The sequence below is a fragment of the Cervus canadensis genome, chromosome 19, assembly GCF_019320065.1.
Source record: "Cervus canadensis isolate Bull #8, Minnesota chromosome 19, ASM1932006v1, whole genome shotgun sequence".
NCBI classification, from domain to species: domain Eukaryota; kingdom Metazoa; phylum Chordata; class Mammalia; order Artiodactyla; family Cervidae; genus Cervus; species Cervus canadensis.
Window position 1 is genome coordinate 7,533,688 of NC_057404.1, and position 15,661 is coordinate 7,549,348.

General features: G+C 43.4%; 1 protein-coding gene across 2 annotated transcripts in view; it reads left to right on the forward strand.

The window, feature by feature from the left end:
- Nucleotides 1-9,540: 9,540 nt before the first annotated feature.
- UGDH (UDP-glucose 6-dehydrogenase) overlaps nt 9,541-15,661 on the forward strand; it is a 32,167-nt gene continuing 26,046 nt past the window's right edge. Inside the window, exon 1 of one of the 2 annotated variants that reach the window (XM_043438565.1) lies at nt 9,541-9,863. The gene's annotated coding sequence lies outside the window, so the exon portion shown is untranslated. The remainder of the gene's footprint in view (nt 9,864-15,661) is intronic. The other variant, XM_043438567.1, reaches the window with a different exon arrangement.

The following is a 15,661-nucleotide window of genomic DNA, read 5'->3' on the forward strand; positions in this document are numbered from 1 at the left end:
CTCACTGTTTTCTGTTTGGTTTTTGTGGCAAGAGAAGTGAAGATCTTTTGCCTAGTAAAATGTTAAAGTCCTTTATTAAACAGTTTTTTTTGGTAAGTTTTTTTACCCTTAACTAAGACATTCCTAAGCGAGAAGAGCTTTGAGTTATGAGAAGAATATGTAATAGCAATCTGGGGCCAGTATTCAGAAGTAAGGATTCTAAGAATCTCTAGGAAATTGGGTTGCAATTACATTTCTTTTGTTAATTTCTTCCTAGAATACAGGTCCAGTAGACATTTGCTATCCAATCGTGTTAATTATATGAGCAGATGTATGTTACCCAAAAGGAGCTAGACATGTAAACTGTTCTGAAAACACACAAAAGTGAAAATTTGCTTTTGCTCTATGACCTGGAATGCATCCAGATACTACAGATCACGAAAGCAACTAAGTGTTCCTTGATAGATGAACAGATACAGATGTGGTATACATGAAATCAGCCATTAAAAAAAAAAAGGAATCTTGCCGTTTGTGACATGAATGAACCTAGAGGATATTTTATGCTAAGTGAAGTGTGTCAGAAAGACCAATACCATATGATTTCACTGATATGTGAAATATTAAGAAAAAAATGAAAACAGACAGATACACAGAACAAATGGGTGGTCGCCAGAAGGGAGAGAGCAGGGTGGGCGGTGGTGTAGGGAAGCAGGGGAGGCAAAATAGATGAAGGAAATTAACAGGCACAAATCTCCAGTTATAAATAAGTCACAGGGATGTAATATACAACATAGGGACTATGGTCAATAATAGTCTAATAACTTTGAGAACAGATGGTTACTAGACTTGTGATGATTTCATGTACATAAATGTCAAATCATTACATAGTATACCTGAAACTAACATAATGCTTTATGTCAACTATATTTCAACTTAAGAAACCCCAGGACTGGGACTTGGGTACTATTTAGAGCTCTGGTTGAGAGAGGAACCTACAAAATAGACTGAGAAGGAGCATCCTGTGAAAGAAGAAGAAAACCATATGATCGTAGTCTTGGAAGCCTGAAAAGAAAGCAGATCTCTAACGGGAGGAGGGCTCAGTAGTGTTCAATTCTACTGAGAAAAAATGTGGAGGTGGAGAGTTGAACGTTTTGACAAAGGATTCATAGTGAACTTGAGAAAAGGTGTTTTGTTGGAGCAATGATGAAAACCCAGCCTGGAGTAGTTAAGGAAAGAAATCAGGGTAAGGAAGGCGAGAAGTACCAGGGGCTCTTGGGAGGGGTTTCCAGCGATTGGGAGCAGAGAAATGTAGTCATAACATGAGTGCGATGTGGGTCTGGGGCAAGAAGTTTCTATTGCTGTTGTTTTAAGATGGAAGATAAGAGTATGTGCGGAGTTGTCAGGTGATACCCAAAGAGACCCCTCCACAGTAATGTCACCCCGGTATTGGCCTCTGCACCAATATCGTCGTGTCTGACAGCAAGACTCACTGATTACGTGTTTTTGCCAAGGCTCCCTACTCTCTCCCTACACTCATGGCCTAGCTGTGGTGATTCGCCTTAGAGACTACCTCGATTAATCCTGTCGTGTCCTATACCCCTATTTATATTGGCTTCCACAAGTCCAAGACTCCAAGGCCATCATCATTCATTCCCCCTCAGCTGATTCAATCTCATACCTTTTCTCATGCCCCAAACCTCCTAAACTTAAGGGGCATCATCTGCAAAATGATATTTTCAACCCCTTCTCTGAACATTCCCTTCCCCAAAACATGATATTTCCTTAAGGGTGCTAACTCTTGCCTCTTGAGTGAGAGCTCTTTTCTTTCCCAGATCATATGACCAAGGAATGGAGACAGAGTGAACCTCTTCTCAGTTCCTCTTTTGGACAGCCAGGCTGTCCTCCTCTCCTCCCTATAACTCTCCAACTCTTGAAGCTCATGCTGTTAGAATATTCTACCCTAGCTTTCACAGTTATTTATAGACCTCTGCATTACTCCTCACTCCTTGATGATTTTATTTATTTATTTATTTATTTATTTTTAAATTTTTTTCCATTTATTTTTATTCCTTGGAGGCTCATTATTGTACAATATTGTAGTGGTTTTTGCCATACATTGACATGAATCAGCCATGGATTTACATGTGTTCCCCGTCCCGATCCCCCCTCCCACCTTGAAGATTTTAGCACTGGACTTTCTGCCTCTCTTCAGCATTCTTCTATGGTGATTCTGGTGTCAGTATCCAAGAAGACAACCCTTTCAATACTCAGTCCCCTAACATCCTCTAGTTACCTCATTTTCTACACACCTGCAGCCATCCACTCCATTAGCAAATCCTAGATCTATAATTTTAAACTTTATTACTTGTATATTCCTAAGAGAATTTTGAAAAGTGGCATACTATCTTAAATGTTTTTTTTTTTTTCCTTTCAGAACTCAATGCAAAGCAATCTTGATGCCCTTTCTTAACATAGGTTCATATGTGTCCCTCCCACTTCAGAAACCGTACTACTGATGTCATTTTAATTCTTTTTTTTTTTTCCTGTATTTGGTCCGAAATACACAAGGAGGCAGAAGGGGATCTAAGCCTTGATTTGTACCTTTCACCTAAACTTACTTAGCTTCATGTGTGAGCAAACCAAACAGAATGTCTACAACTACCTTCATTTCTTTTAATATAGTTGTTCAGTAAAGCCACGAGTAACAGCAAGATTATAATGCAAAAACTACAAGAGACTGTAAGACTTGCAGACAAAACTTGATAGCCTCAAAGCATTCAGATAACTGCAAGCCCAGCTGCTGTCCTTCATGCCAGAATCAGTGTGATTAAACACCTTGGAATGTGAAGTCAAGTGGGCCTTAGGAAGCATCACTGTGAACAAAGCTAGTGGAGGTGATGGAATTTCAGTTGAGTTATTAGAAATCCTAAAAGAGGATGCTGTGAAAGTGCTGCACTCAATATGCCAGCAAATTTGGAAAACTCAGCTGTGTCCACAGGACTGGGAAAGGTCAGTTTTCATTCCAATCCTAAAGAAAGGCAATGCCAAAGAATGTTCAAACTACCACACAATTGTACTCATGTCACACACTAGCAAAGCAATGCTCAAAATTCTCCCAAGTGAGGCTTCAACAGTATGTGAACCAAGAACTTCCAGATGTTTAAGCTGGATTTAGAAAAGGCAGAGGAACCAGAGATCAACATCCTGCCATTGTCTGCTGGATCATAGAAAAAGCAAGAGAGTTGCAGAAAAACATCTGCTTCATTGACCACACCAAAGCCTTTGACTATGTGGATCACCACAAACTGTGGAAAATTCTGAAAGAGATGGGAACACCAGACCACATTACCTGCCTCTTGAGAAATTTGTATGGAGGTCAAGAAGCAACAGTTAGAACTTGACATAGAACAAAGGACTGGTTCCAAATTGGGAAAGGAGTACATCAAGACTGTATATTGTCACCTTGCTTGTTTAACTTATATGCAGAGTTCATCATGAGAAATGCTGGGCTGAGTGAAGCATAAGCTGAACTCAGGGTTGCCAGGAAGAATTATCAATAACCTCAGATATGCAGATGACACCACCCTTATGGCAGAAAGTGAAGAGGAATTAAAGAGCTTCTTGATGAAAGTAAAAGAGAAGAGAAAAAAAGCTGGCTTGAAACTCAACATTTAAAAAACGAAAATCATGGCATCCAGTCCCATCACTTCATGGCAAATAGATCGGGAAACAGTGGAAATAGTGAGAGACTTTATTTTCTTGGGCTCCAAAATCACTGCAGATGGTGACTGCAGTCTTGAAATTAAAAGACACTTGCTCCTTGAAAGAAAAGCTATGAACAACCTAAACAGTGTATTAAAAAGCAGAGACATTACTTTGCCAACAAAGGTCTGTCTAGTCAAAGTTATGGTTTTTCCAGTAGTCATGTATGAATATGAGAGTCAGACCATAAAGAAATTAATGCTTTTGAACTGTGGTGTTGGAGAAGACTCTTGAGAGTCCCTTGGCCTGCAAGGAGATCACACCAGTCAACCCTGAAGGAAATCAGTCCTGAATATTCGTTGGAAGGACTGATGCTGAAGCTGAAACTCCAATACTTTGGCCACTTGATGTGAAGAACTGACTCATTTGAAAAGTCCCTGATGCTGGAAAAGATTGAAGGCAAGAGAAGGGGATGACAGAAGATGAGATGGTTGGATGGATCACCAACATGATGGACATGAGTTTAAGCAAGTTCCAGGAGTTGGTGATGGACAGGGAAGCCTGACATGCTGTAGTCCATGGGGTCGAGAAGAGTTGGACATGACTGAGTGACTGAACTGAACTGAAACACCTTGGAAATTTTCGAGAATGGCTCCAACTTTAGTCAATGCTTAGACCATTTTAAGTTGACATTTAATATGTTTTTAGATATAAGTGAGTATAATTTTGTTAATAAAAGTATTAAACATCATATAAGATGAAACCTCCACGTGGAAAAAGTACTGTAAGATTTGATATAACTAAGTTTAACTAGTTTACTGAATAAATCTTTTAAATTCTATCCATGTCAATTTTATCCACTACCTCTTGCCATTTTTTGTAGTCCTGCAAAATATTTAAATTGCTTTAAAAATATTCCAAGTCGCTAATTTAAATGGCATCTTTTTTTTTTTGGAATTCAGAACATGTTCAAAATGTCCTGTTTCTAACTCTGAACTTCACCCTTAACAAAAATAAATATAAAATGAGGAAAGACAGATTTGAAGTGTCTTGATTAATCAGTATAAGGGACTTTCCCCAAGCCAGAATTCACTTGATCCCTTTGTTTGGCACCCAGAATTTTACCCCTGGTGAATGGATCATAGTAAGGGTTTGTTTGGATAAAAGCTAAGTCTTTCTTTTGTAAAATGGACTATTCTTGGACAAACCAATTTTGAGAAAGAGTACCTGTGAAAGTTGAGCCAGAAATTTATTCCCTTAGTTGTTTAAGAAATTGATTGCCTTAAATATTATCTGTGCAAGGCATAACTAACATTTATTGTCAAAGCCAAGATAGTGACACCCTTGGTGTGAGATGAGGATATTACTAAAATCATCATGCTTTTATTCCCTGATCATCTTACTCTTTAAAAAAAAAACATTATTATATATTCATTTTTGCCTGCACTGGGTCTTCATTGCTGTATGTAGGCTTTCTCTTGTTGCAGAGCATAGGCTCTCGGGCACATTGGCTTCCATAGTTGCAGCATATGGGGTCAGTAGTTGTGGTGCTTGGGTTTAGTTGCCCTGTGGCTATAGGATCTTCCAAGATCAGGGATCAAACCTGTCCTCTACATTGGTAGGCGGATTCTGAACCACTGGACCACCAGGGAAGTCCTGATCATCTCTTGAATCTGTTCATTGCTGTAAATCTCCTGGGTTACTACACTGGACATGCTTCTTCTAATTCTTGATGGCTGTATTTAGCTCTGAATTGCCCTCCCTAAATCCATCCTCTTTATTCCTCCAATCACCCTCTTTGTTTCCCCCAGTTAATGCCTGTATTTCCTTTAGGAGCTTAATTTTCAAAACTTGAGGAAGGGGCTTCCCAGGTGGCTCAGTGGCAAAGAATCTGCCTGCCAATGCAGGAGACACTGGTTCAATCCCCGGTCTGGGAAGATCCCACATGCCTCGGAGCAGCTAAGCCCATGTGCCACAACTACTGAGCAGGAGACACTGGTTCAATCCCCGGTCTGGGAAGATCCCACATGCCTCGGAGCAGCTAAGCCCATGTGCCACAACTACTGAGCAGGAGACACTGGTTCAATCCCCGGTCTGGGAAGATCCCACATGCCTCGGAGCAGCTAAGCCCATGTGCCACAACTACTGAGCCTGTGCTCTAGAGCCCAGGAGCCACAGCTACTGAGCCCTACAGCCGGTGCTCGGCAACAGGAAGAGCCACTGCATAAGTCTGCTCACTGCAACTAGAGCATAGCCCCTGCTCGCCACAGCTCAAGAAAAGCCTGAGCAGCAGCAAAGACCCAGCTCAGCCAAAAATAAATAAACTTGAGGAAGCATCCCTGACCTGCTATGTCAGATGCTTTTATTGTGTATTCCCACAAGACTATATATATATCTTCCTTAAGTTATTTTATATGCCTCTGTGTTACTGATGTTTCCCCAGAGTAAAATGTAGGAAGGCTGGGAATGTACCATTCTTTACTCACAATTCTATTCCTAATGACTAGCACACTTTAATCACATAGTAAACACTTGGAGGAAATTCTTATTGAATGACTAAATCAAGCGCTTTTTAAATTTTAAGAGGAACATGTTTGTAAATTGAAATCCTACATGAAATTTTGATAATATGAAGCAGGTTGACAGATAAAAGTAGAACTGCTCTGATACGGAGAAGGAAGTCGGAGACACAGTGCTCTGTCAGCTTTAATCTCCCACCCACTTTCTCTCTCATAGACTCTGACACACCACCAGGGAAACTCCGAGCTCCATGATACATAATCTGAAAATAATTGCCCTACCACATGCAGTTCTCAAACTTTTGTTCTCAGGACTCCTTTACACATTTAAAACTTGAAGACCCCAAAAGGCTTTTGCATGTTTATTATAGCTATTTGTACTGGCCCTACTAGAAATGAAAATTGATAAATCACACAGAAATACATCAGTTCCTTAAACTTAGCAATAATAAGCCCATTGGTGGTGGTGTAGTCGCTCAGTCATGTCTGACTCTGTGTGACCCCATGAACTGAAGCCTGCCAGGCTCCCATGGATGGCCATGGGATTCTCCAGGCAAGAAGACTGGAGTGGGTTGCCATTTCCTTCTCCAGGGGATCTTCCCAACCCAGGAATCAAACCCAAGTCTCCTGCATTGCAGGCAGATTCCTTACCAACTGAGCTATGAGAAAAGCTGTAAGTCCATTTCATGTCAACATAATGTATTTTTACTAAAAAATTACTTCTAAATAAAAAATTAGAAGATTGGCATTGCTTTACATTTTTGTAAGTCTATAATATCTGCGCTGACCTGTTATAGGGTCTTCCCTGGTGGCTCAGATGTAAAGGATCTGAGGGAGACCAGGGTTCGATCCCTGGGTCGGAAAGATCCCTTAGAGAATGAAATGACTACCCACTCCAGTGTCCTTGCCTGGAGAATCCTATGGACAGAGGAACCTAGTGGGCTATAAAGTCCATGGGGTTGCAAAGAGTTGGACATGACCGAGCGACTAACACACACAATGACCTGTTATAATATCACATGTCCTACAGCCTCTGGAAAATTCAACCATATCCTTGTGAGAGAATGAGTGAAAAAAGAAAGGGACATGTTAGTATTATCATAAAAATGTTTTTTACCTTCTGGATCCCTTGAAAAGTTCTCAGAAATGGTCAGCACATTTTGAGAACCATTGTCCTATATCCAAAGGCCCATTCTAGCTATTATTGATAGTTTGATTTCATTTCTAAGAGTCTGGAGCTTTGTGAAGATTATGATCATTATCAAAATACTAACAAAGAATGTAAAGTGAATAATAGGTAGAAAAATGTTGAATTCAAAATAATGGGACTAGAATAGTGGTTTTTTATTAGAAAGCTGACTGTAACAGTAAACAAATCTATGTATGCACCAAGTTAAAAAAACCTCTGGGACCTACTTGGTGGTCTAGTGGTTAAGACTGTGTACTGCCAGTGCAGAAGGTGGGGGTTCGATCCCTTGTCTGGGAACTAAGATGCCACATGCAGTGTAGAGTGTCATGGCCAAAACACCAAAAAAAAAAAAAAAAACCTCTATTAAATGCACTGAAATTACTTGTTCATTTGTCTCCCCCACAAGCCTGTGAGTTTTGGAAGAAAGAATTGGATTTTGATTTATCTTTGGTCTCTAGGATAATGTCTAATACAATAAGCACTACATCTTTGCTGAATGAATCAATTTAAGAATATAGAATGGACAACGCCTACACATGCTATCACGTTTTCTAGGATTCACAACAAACAATTCAACAGCTTGTTTGAAGTGCACCTCATGCTCATATCAGAAATCTATCATCTATATGGTATTTTAACGTGCCTTTATAAACTTCTAACTACTTTCCTTGACATGTTTCGAAATGGTCTTTGACTTCAAGTACAGATTATATTACTTGAAATAATTCTTATTTTTTTAAAAAAATTTTTATTAAAGTATAATTGATTTACGACGTGGTGTTTCAGGTGTATAGCAAAGTGATTCGGTTATATATTATTTTTTCAGATTCTTTCCCATTACAGGTTATTACAAGATATCAAGTAGAGTTTCCTGTGCTATACACTAGATCCTTTTTGGTTATCTTTTTCTTTTTTCGGCCTTGCCCAGCGGTATACCGGTGGTTACCCAACCAGAAATCCAACCAGCAGCACCCTCTGCAGTGGAGGCGCAGGGAGTCTTCAACACAGACCGCCAGGGAAGTCCCTGGTTATCTATTTTACATATAGTTGTGTGTTTATGTTAATCCCAAACTCTTAATACGTCCCTCCTTCCCCTTTCCCCTTTGGTTACCATAAGTTTGTTTTCTATGTCTGTGAGTCTATTTGTATTTTGTAAAGTTCATTTGTATCATTTTTTTAAAAAAGATTGCACACATCAGAGTGATACAGTTATCTTCGACTGACTTCACTTAGAATGATAATCTCTAGGTCCATCCATGTGATGTAATTCTTAATTTAACCAGAGGAAGGAAAAAGTCATGACTACTTTTTTTTCCCTCCCCTTTAAATTTGAGGTTTAAGACGACCTTGGAGTGGGGAAACTGGAATAGAACTGCCCTCATTAAAAGTGCGCGGCTCCATACGTTAATTTCACTCTTCCTCATACGCGGCACTTAGATCTGGCATGCTCTCTGCTACCTATCGTGCACAGACGTCTCAAATCCCGAACTTGGCAGGAGCATCTGGAAAATCTGCCTGGAGGGCATGGCTGTCTCGCTTCTCCACCGGGATCAGGGTGGAGATCACTAACTGGTCCAGTCATGATGGCCTCAGCATCCATCTAGCGTGACTCCTTCCCAGAAGTGGCGGGTCTATGTAAACTGACTAAGCCCTGGGACTCGGGACCACAGGGTACGAAGGATCCAGGCGCCTGGAGGACGTGGGAGTGGAGGAAGCTGCTGGCCACGTCTGATCCACAAGGTCTAGGGGAGCCGGAAGACAAGGCAGGCGCTCTCTAGGCTGCTGGGGAGACCGGAAAGGGGGCCTGGACCTTCCGGTCCCCTTGGGCCTCAGCCCCAAAGTATGGCTGACCTGGCGCGCAGGCGGCACCACCTCAGCGCTGTCAGACAGGATGGGGACACAGGGAAGGAACCGGGGGCCAGATGGCAAGAGAAGACTTTAGACGACGGGGGAACTAGTACCTGACCTACTCGCTCCCCCGGCTCTAGCCGCTTGGGCCTCGGTGGACCCGCAGCGCACGCAGCTCCGCCCCGCGCGGCTCGCGGCAGGGGCGGGGCCGCTGAGCTGGACGCAGCGGATTTGCTCAGCGTCGGCCGGGGGCGGGGTCTGTCCCCCTCCCAGCCACGACTGGCCACGCCCCCGTGTCCCCGCCCCAGGGCCCGCAGGAAATTGGGGCGGGCCCTGGCCTAGCTTGGCGGGAGGGGGAGCAGGGATGCAACCGAGGGCAGAGTCCGGGAGGGCTTGGCTCCCAGGGAATGAATCCTCCGCCTTCTCGGGTGGAAGCCTTTAAATACGGGCTCGGGCCCGGGACTCAGGGTGCGGCGCCTGGCAGCCCGAGAAGGGTGTGCGGTGAGGGAAGATCGATCAGACGGAGCAGGGCGCGAGTGCTGAGGCTGCGGCTGCGCGGCCCAGAGCGAGGAGCTGTCCGAGCCGGGGGGATAGAAGCGGTTGCAGCGCTCGGTGCCTGGAAGTGGGTAAGCGCCGTTCTCGGGCTGGCCGCCCACTGGGGTGCTCCCGGGCCCCGCCGGGATGTGGAAGGGACGGGGCGGGGTGTGCGCGCTGCTCCAGTCGCTCCCTGCGCGCGGTCCGAGGCTTCCAGTGTCACGGCTCTCGGTCTCCTCTTCTGGGCTCTGGGCGGGAATCGTCCTTTGGATCTGCTGCCCTGGAAGAGAGATAGCTTAGGCTTTTAATTCAAGACTCGGCGAGTCTTCCAACCGCTTCTCTTTTCTGCTTTCTCCTACTTTCCGACTTAAGTGAGATTTCCCTGGCGCCTCTGAAAGCCGAACATCACCAAAGGAAGTGGTCCTTTGCTTAGGGACCCCATTTTGGCCTCTGAATCAAAGTCTTTTGTGTTTAGAATTGCTCACATGGAGTGCTGACGCTTTACCCCCTTCCCTGACCGCCCTTCTTAAGAAACTTGACAAGAAAACGAACCAGAGAGCCTTTTCGAAGGCGAAGTCCTAAGATATTCTGTCGTGACATCTATATAGCTGTCCTGAAATGCATTGTTGGCCGCCACACCATATAATGGCTTTATTTCATGTTAAGGAAGGCCTTTCCGGAGTGTTTCAGGAGATCGTGTTTGTGTGAGCCCTTGAAAAATTATAGCTTCTTATAAATAGGAAAATAATTGAGTAAGGTCGAGAATTCTGGTATATAGAAAAGAAGGATTCACTGGTAGGGAACTTTTCAAGGATATACAGAGGAGTGGCTGTTCATTGACTGCCCTCAAAGACACAGCGAGTCTGTGAGTTTCTTCAAATCCCCTAAGAAATGGGCAACAGTAGTCTGGCCTGTTCCTTGGTGGGTAGGGTGGTGGTTCTGGAAATGAAAGACGTTACTGTGTGCTCTGAGATTGCTTGGTAGTGCCCAGCCTCTAGTTTAAGGTAAGGGCTAGACAACCCTGATTGAAAGGGTCTCATTTCTTCTCCTGTTGCTGTACTCCTCTCATAGGGAATCTGCACCTAATAAGCATACTCCATCTTCTCTCGTGTTGTTTGCACAGCTTTACATGAAACCCTTTAGATATAAGGTTAACAATCTTATTCACTGATTAAATATTTTCCCCAGGTCAGGCATCTGTTAGTATTTCATTTCTGAAATGTCTAAGATGATGTGTGAAGTTGATGTGACATCCATTGCCTTAGCTTTGTTGTTGTTTAGTCCCTAAACTGCATCTGACTTTTTTGCAACCCCATGGACTGTAGCCTGCCAGGCTTCTCTGTCCATGGCATTTTCCAGGCAAGAATACTGGCGTGGGTTATGATTTTCTTCTCCAGGAGATCTTCCTGACCCAGGGATTGAACCCACATCTCCTGCACTGGCAGATGGATTCTTTACCACTTAGCCACGAGGGAAGCCCATTATACTGGGTACTTGTAGAGTGTACTGAAGAGGGGTAGAGATGGAGGGATTATATTCACCTTAGATTGTAATCGGAGGTTCGCTCTTTGTTAGCCAGAGCTTGTAGGTTGAACTATTGATCTGAATTCGTAAAATTATAAATGAAAAATAGTTTTGGAACTGCTTGGATTGCTGTGACTTTCCCAAAACACGGGGTAAAAAGTCATTCCAAACTGACTCATTCGTAAGCAAATATTACCATTTCCCAGACAGCACAGTAGAGGATCGGAAGGTATATAAAAGTAGAAATTTAAAGTGGTACCACCTGTGTCAGGCGGAGAACATCACTAACACTGTATCAAGCTCCATATTAAAGCTTATTGAAGATTTTGTTGAAACTTCCAAGTGGTAATTTATTGGACTTGCACAGATGGTACATCAGGCTTCTTCAGTAATTTCCCCATTGTCGTCTGCGAGCCATATGAAATAGCAACACAGGGGTACCCCAAAACACAGGCAGTTCTATATACAGGCCTACCTGCCATCAACAGTTGACCCTGGCTGCTTATATGAAAGGCAAGCTGAATATGGCCTGGCGACCAAGGTGGATAAGAAGTGACTCTGGGGGCTTCCCTGGTGGCTCAGTGGTAAAGAGTCGCCTGCCAATGCGGGGAACACAGGTTCAATCCCTGGTTCAGGAAGGTCCCATATGCTGCGGAGCAACTAAGCTGGTGCGCGCTCTAGAGCCCAGGAGCCGCAGCTTCTGAGCCTGTGTGTCATAAGTAATGAAGCTCATGCGCCTAGAGCTTGAGACAGGAGACACTACTGCAATGAGAAGCCCTTGCACTGCGACAAAGAGTAGCCCCCACCCTCCCCGACCCCACCAGCCACCACGACTGGAGCAAGCCTGCAAGCAGCACTGAAGACCCGGCACAGCCATAACCTTTTTTTTTTTTTTGAAAAAAGAAGTAACTCTGAGAAGACATGCTAAAGTTCTACCTTAAGAGAAAGGATGATAGGATTTTGGACAATCTGCGAAAATACTGTGATAAGCCATCTGAGCTAAAAATATTCAAATAACAGTTTTCATCTCAAAAAGACCCTTAATAAGAGTTACTCATCCAATTAGTAGTTAGTGAGAGCCTATTCTAGGTGCTTAGGTGAAGAACAGCAGAGAAATGTTAGCCTGGGACCACCTTATTAAGCTCTTGAGCCCAAGAGTTCATCATGTAGATCTTCAACCCATGTTTATTGTAAGAATGTTAACAGAACCTGTTCTGGTTGAGATTGAGGGCATAGGCTACCCTTACAACCTCTTGCCTATGGGTTAAGTGGTAACACCATAAAATCCTCTCATTCAAAAGTCCTTTGAGATTTCACTTTTTAGGTATTCCACATACATTGGTTTTGATTAGAGAGGCCACCTATCCAGTAAGGGTGTTGCTGCGTGTGGTAGGTAGTCCTTCAGATTTGTCACAGTTCAGGACTTGACCTTCAGCCTTACATATCTGGAAGGTTGATTTTTTTTTTTCTCCCACAGACCTGTGGTTAATGAGGTTTTAGGTTTTAACGATGCCTAAGCTCATAAGAGACTGATGAGTATACTAGAATGGAACCTTGCTAATACAGTAGGGAAATTTTATTCCAGTGCCTGGAATACTGATGTCTCAAACCCAGGTCATCCCTTTCTAGTATTATAATTCCTGGCAATCTGAACTCATAAGGCAGAGTGGAATCAGAGCCAAGAATATGGGGGTAATTTGCCATCCAAGCATTAGGAAAGCCTTTTCTTGCCTCACTGTTCTAAACCCAGAACACTTCTGACTTCCAGATTTTGTGTCACTCTTTAGACAGCTCTAAAATAAACATCATTCTTCTTCTTAATGCTCCTTTTCCAGGCTCTAAGTTGATCATTCCTTCTTCCTTTTCTTCAATGGAGCTTGTTAGGTTTTAGATACATTAATGCCTTTGATTGTTATGGTTACTTTCAGCTGTTTCCTTAAGTTATTAAAGTATAGCCTCATGGATATTTATGGTCATACCTTCCTGAAAAAGGCATTCGAGACCCACTTCCAATTCATTTCCACTCTAGGAGACAATTATTACCTGTTAATACTTTTTTTTTTTGTAATTTTAAACTTTTGTGGGCTTCCCTGGTGGCTCAGTGGTAAAGAATCCACCTGCCCATGCAATAGACATGAGTTCAGCCCCTGATCTGGGAGGATCCCACATGCTGAGGAGCGACTGACAGTGAATTGACCCGGTGCTCTGGAGCCTGGGAGCTGCAACTGTTGAAGTCTGAGCTCCCTGAACCGATGCTCCAGAGCAAGAGAAGCCTCTGCAATGAGAAGCTCAGACACCGCCACTACAGAGCAGCCCCCACTCACTGCAACCAGAGAAAAGCCCGAGCAGCAACTAAGACCCAGCACCGCAAAATAAATAAAAAAATAAAATTATTTTTTAAAAAACAAAACTTTTTATTTTGTATTGGGGTGTGTATACTTAGTCCCTCAGTGGTGTCTGACTCTCTGTGACCTCATGGACTGTAGCCCGCCAGGCTCCTCCATCCATGGGGATTCTTCAGGCAAGTATACTGGAGTGGGTTGCCACGCCCTCCTCCAGAGGATCTTCCCAACCCAAGGATCGAACCCAGGCCTCCCGCATTGCAGGCAGATTCTTTATCATCTGAGCCACCAGGGAAACCCAAGAATACTGGAGTGGGTAGCCTATCCCTTCTCCAGGGAATCTTCCTGACCCAGGAATCGAACCAGGGTCTCCTGCATTGCAGGTGGATTCTTTACCAGCTGAGCTATCAGGGAAGCTCCAATTAACAATGTTGTGGCAGCTTCAGCAGAATAGCAAAGTGACTCGGTCATAGATATACATGTATCCATTCTCCCCCAAACCTTCTTCCCATCCAGGCTGGCATATAACATTGCCTCTCACTACTTAATATCCACTTTTTTTTTTTCCTTGTAACTAGGCAGATCGCCTCACTTCTTTGGACTCATTTCTGTATGTAAGTCCTTATCTATTCTGTCCTGTCATCTGAAATGCCCTCCCCGCTTATATTTCCTTTCTATATCCTATTTATTCTTTAGGCCAGTCTTAGATTTTACATTTCCCTTGATGTAGGATGCTTTCTTATTTTGATTCCCCTGGACTTTAACACTTACTTTGTCATTTAGCTGGTTATCAGTTCAGTTCAGTAGCTCAGTCGTGTCCGACTCTTTGCGACCCCATGAATCGCAGCACGCCAGGCCTCCCTGTCCATCATCAACTCCCGGAGTTTACTCAGACTCATGCCCATTGAGTCGGTGATGCCATCCAGCCATCTTATCCTCTGTTGTCCCCTTCTCTTCCGACCCCAATCCCTCCCAGCATCAGGGTCTTTTCCAATGAGTCAACTCTTCGCATGAGGTTATACTCCCTTGTATAATTTAACCATGTTATCTGGGTGTGACTAATTCCATTTTATCTTTTAAGTCAGTTTAAAAGTCACCTCAGAGAGACTTCAGTTCAGTTCAGTTCAGTTCGGTTCAGGTGCTCAGTCGTGTCCGACTCTTTGTGACCCCATGAATCGCAGCATGCCAGGCCTCCCTGTCCATCACCATCTCCCGGAGTTTACTCAGACTCATGCCCATCGAGTCGGTGATGCCATCCAACCATCTCATCCTCTGTCGTCCCCTTCTCCTCCTGCCCCCAATCCCTCCCAGCATCAGGGTCTTTTCCAACGAGTCAACTCTTCACATGAGGTGGCCAAAATATTGGAGTTTCAGCTTTAGCATCAGTCCTTCCAGTGAACACCCAGGACTGATCTCCTTCAGGATGGACTGGTTGGATCTCCTTGCAGTCCAAGGGACTCTCAAGAGTCTTCTCCAACACCACAGTTCAAAAGCATCAATTTTTCGGCGCTCAGCTTTCTTCACAGTCCAACTCGCACATCCATACATGACCACTGGAGAAACCATAGCCTTGACTAGATGGACCTTTGTTTTGCTTTACCCTAAATAAAATAGTCCATTCCCCACAGTGTTTCTTTTTCAGCTTTTCCTTTATTTCCTTTATGTGGAATTTACCACAACTGCCATTGTTCTGTTTGCGTGCTCCCCTACTAAAATATAACTGCCCAAAGGTAGGAACGCTTGTCTGTCATGTTCACTGTTGTATCTACAGTACATAGAACAATAGTGTCTGATACATAGGGGGGTCTTTAACAAACACTTTTCAGTTGAATTATTCCCTAAATAAATTGTTAAGTAGTTGAGGGTCAGGACCTATATTATTCTATGGCCAAATTCTCTGCTGTGCCCACACAGTAGACCCGTAAGTTGGGAATGTTAATTTTTCATGAAGGAGAAGGGGATAAGCCTGGAGACAGTTGAGGCACTTTTTCTGAAACCAGATGCCAAGATTCTTCTACTGTAGA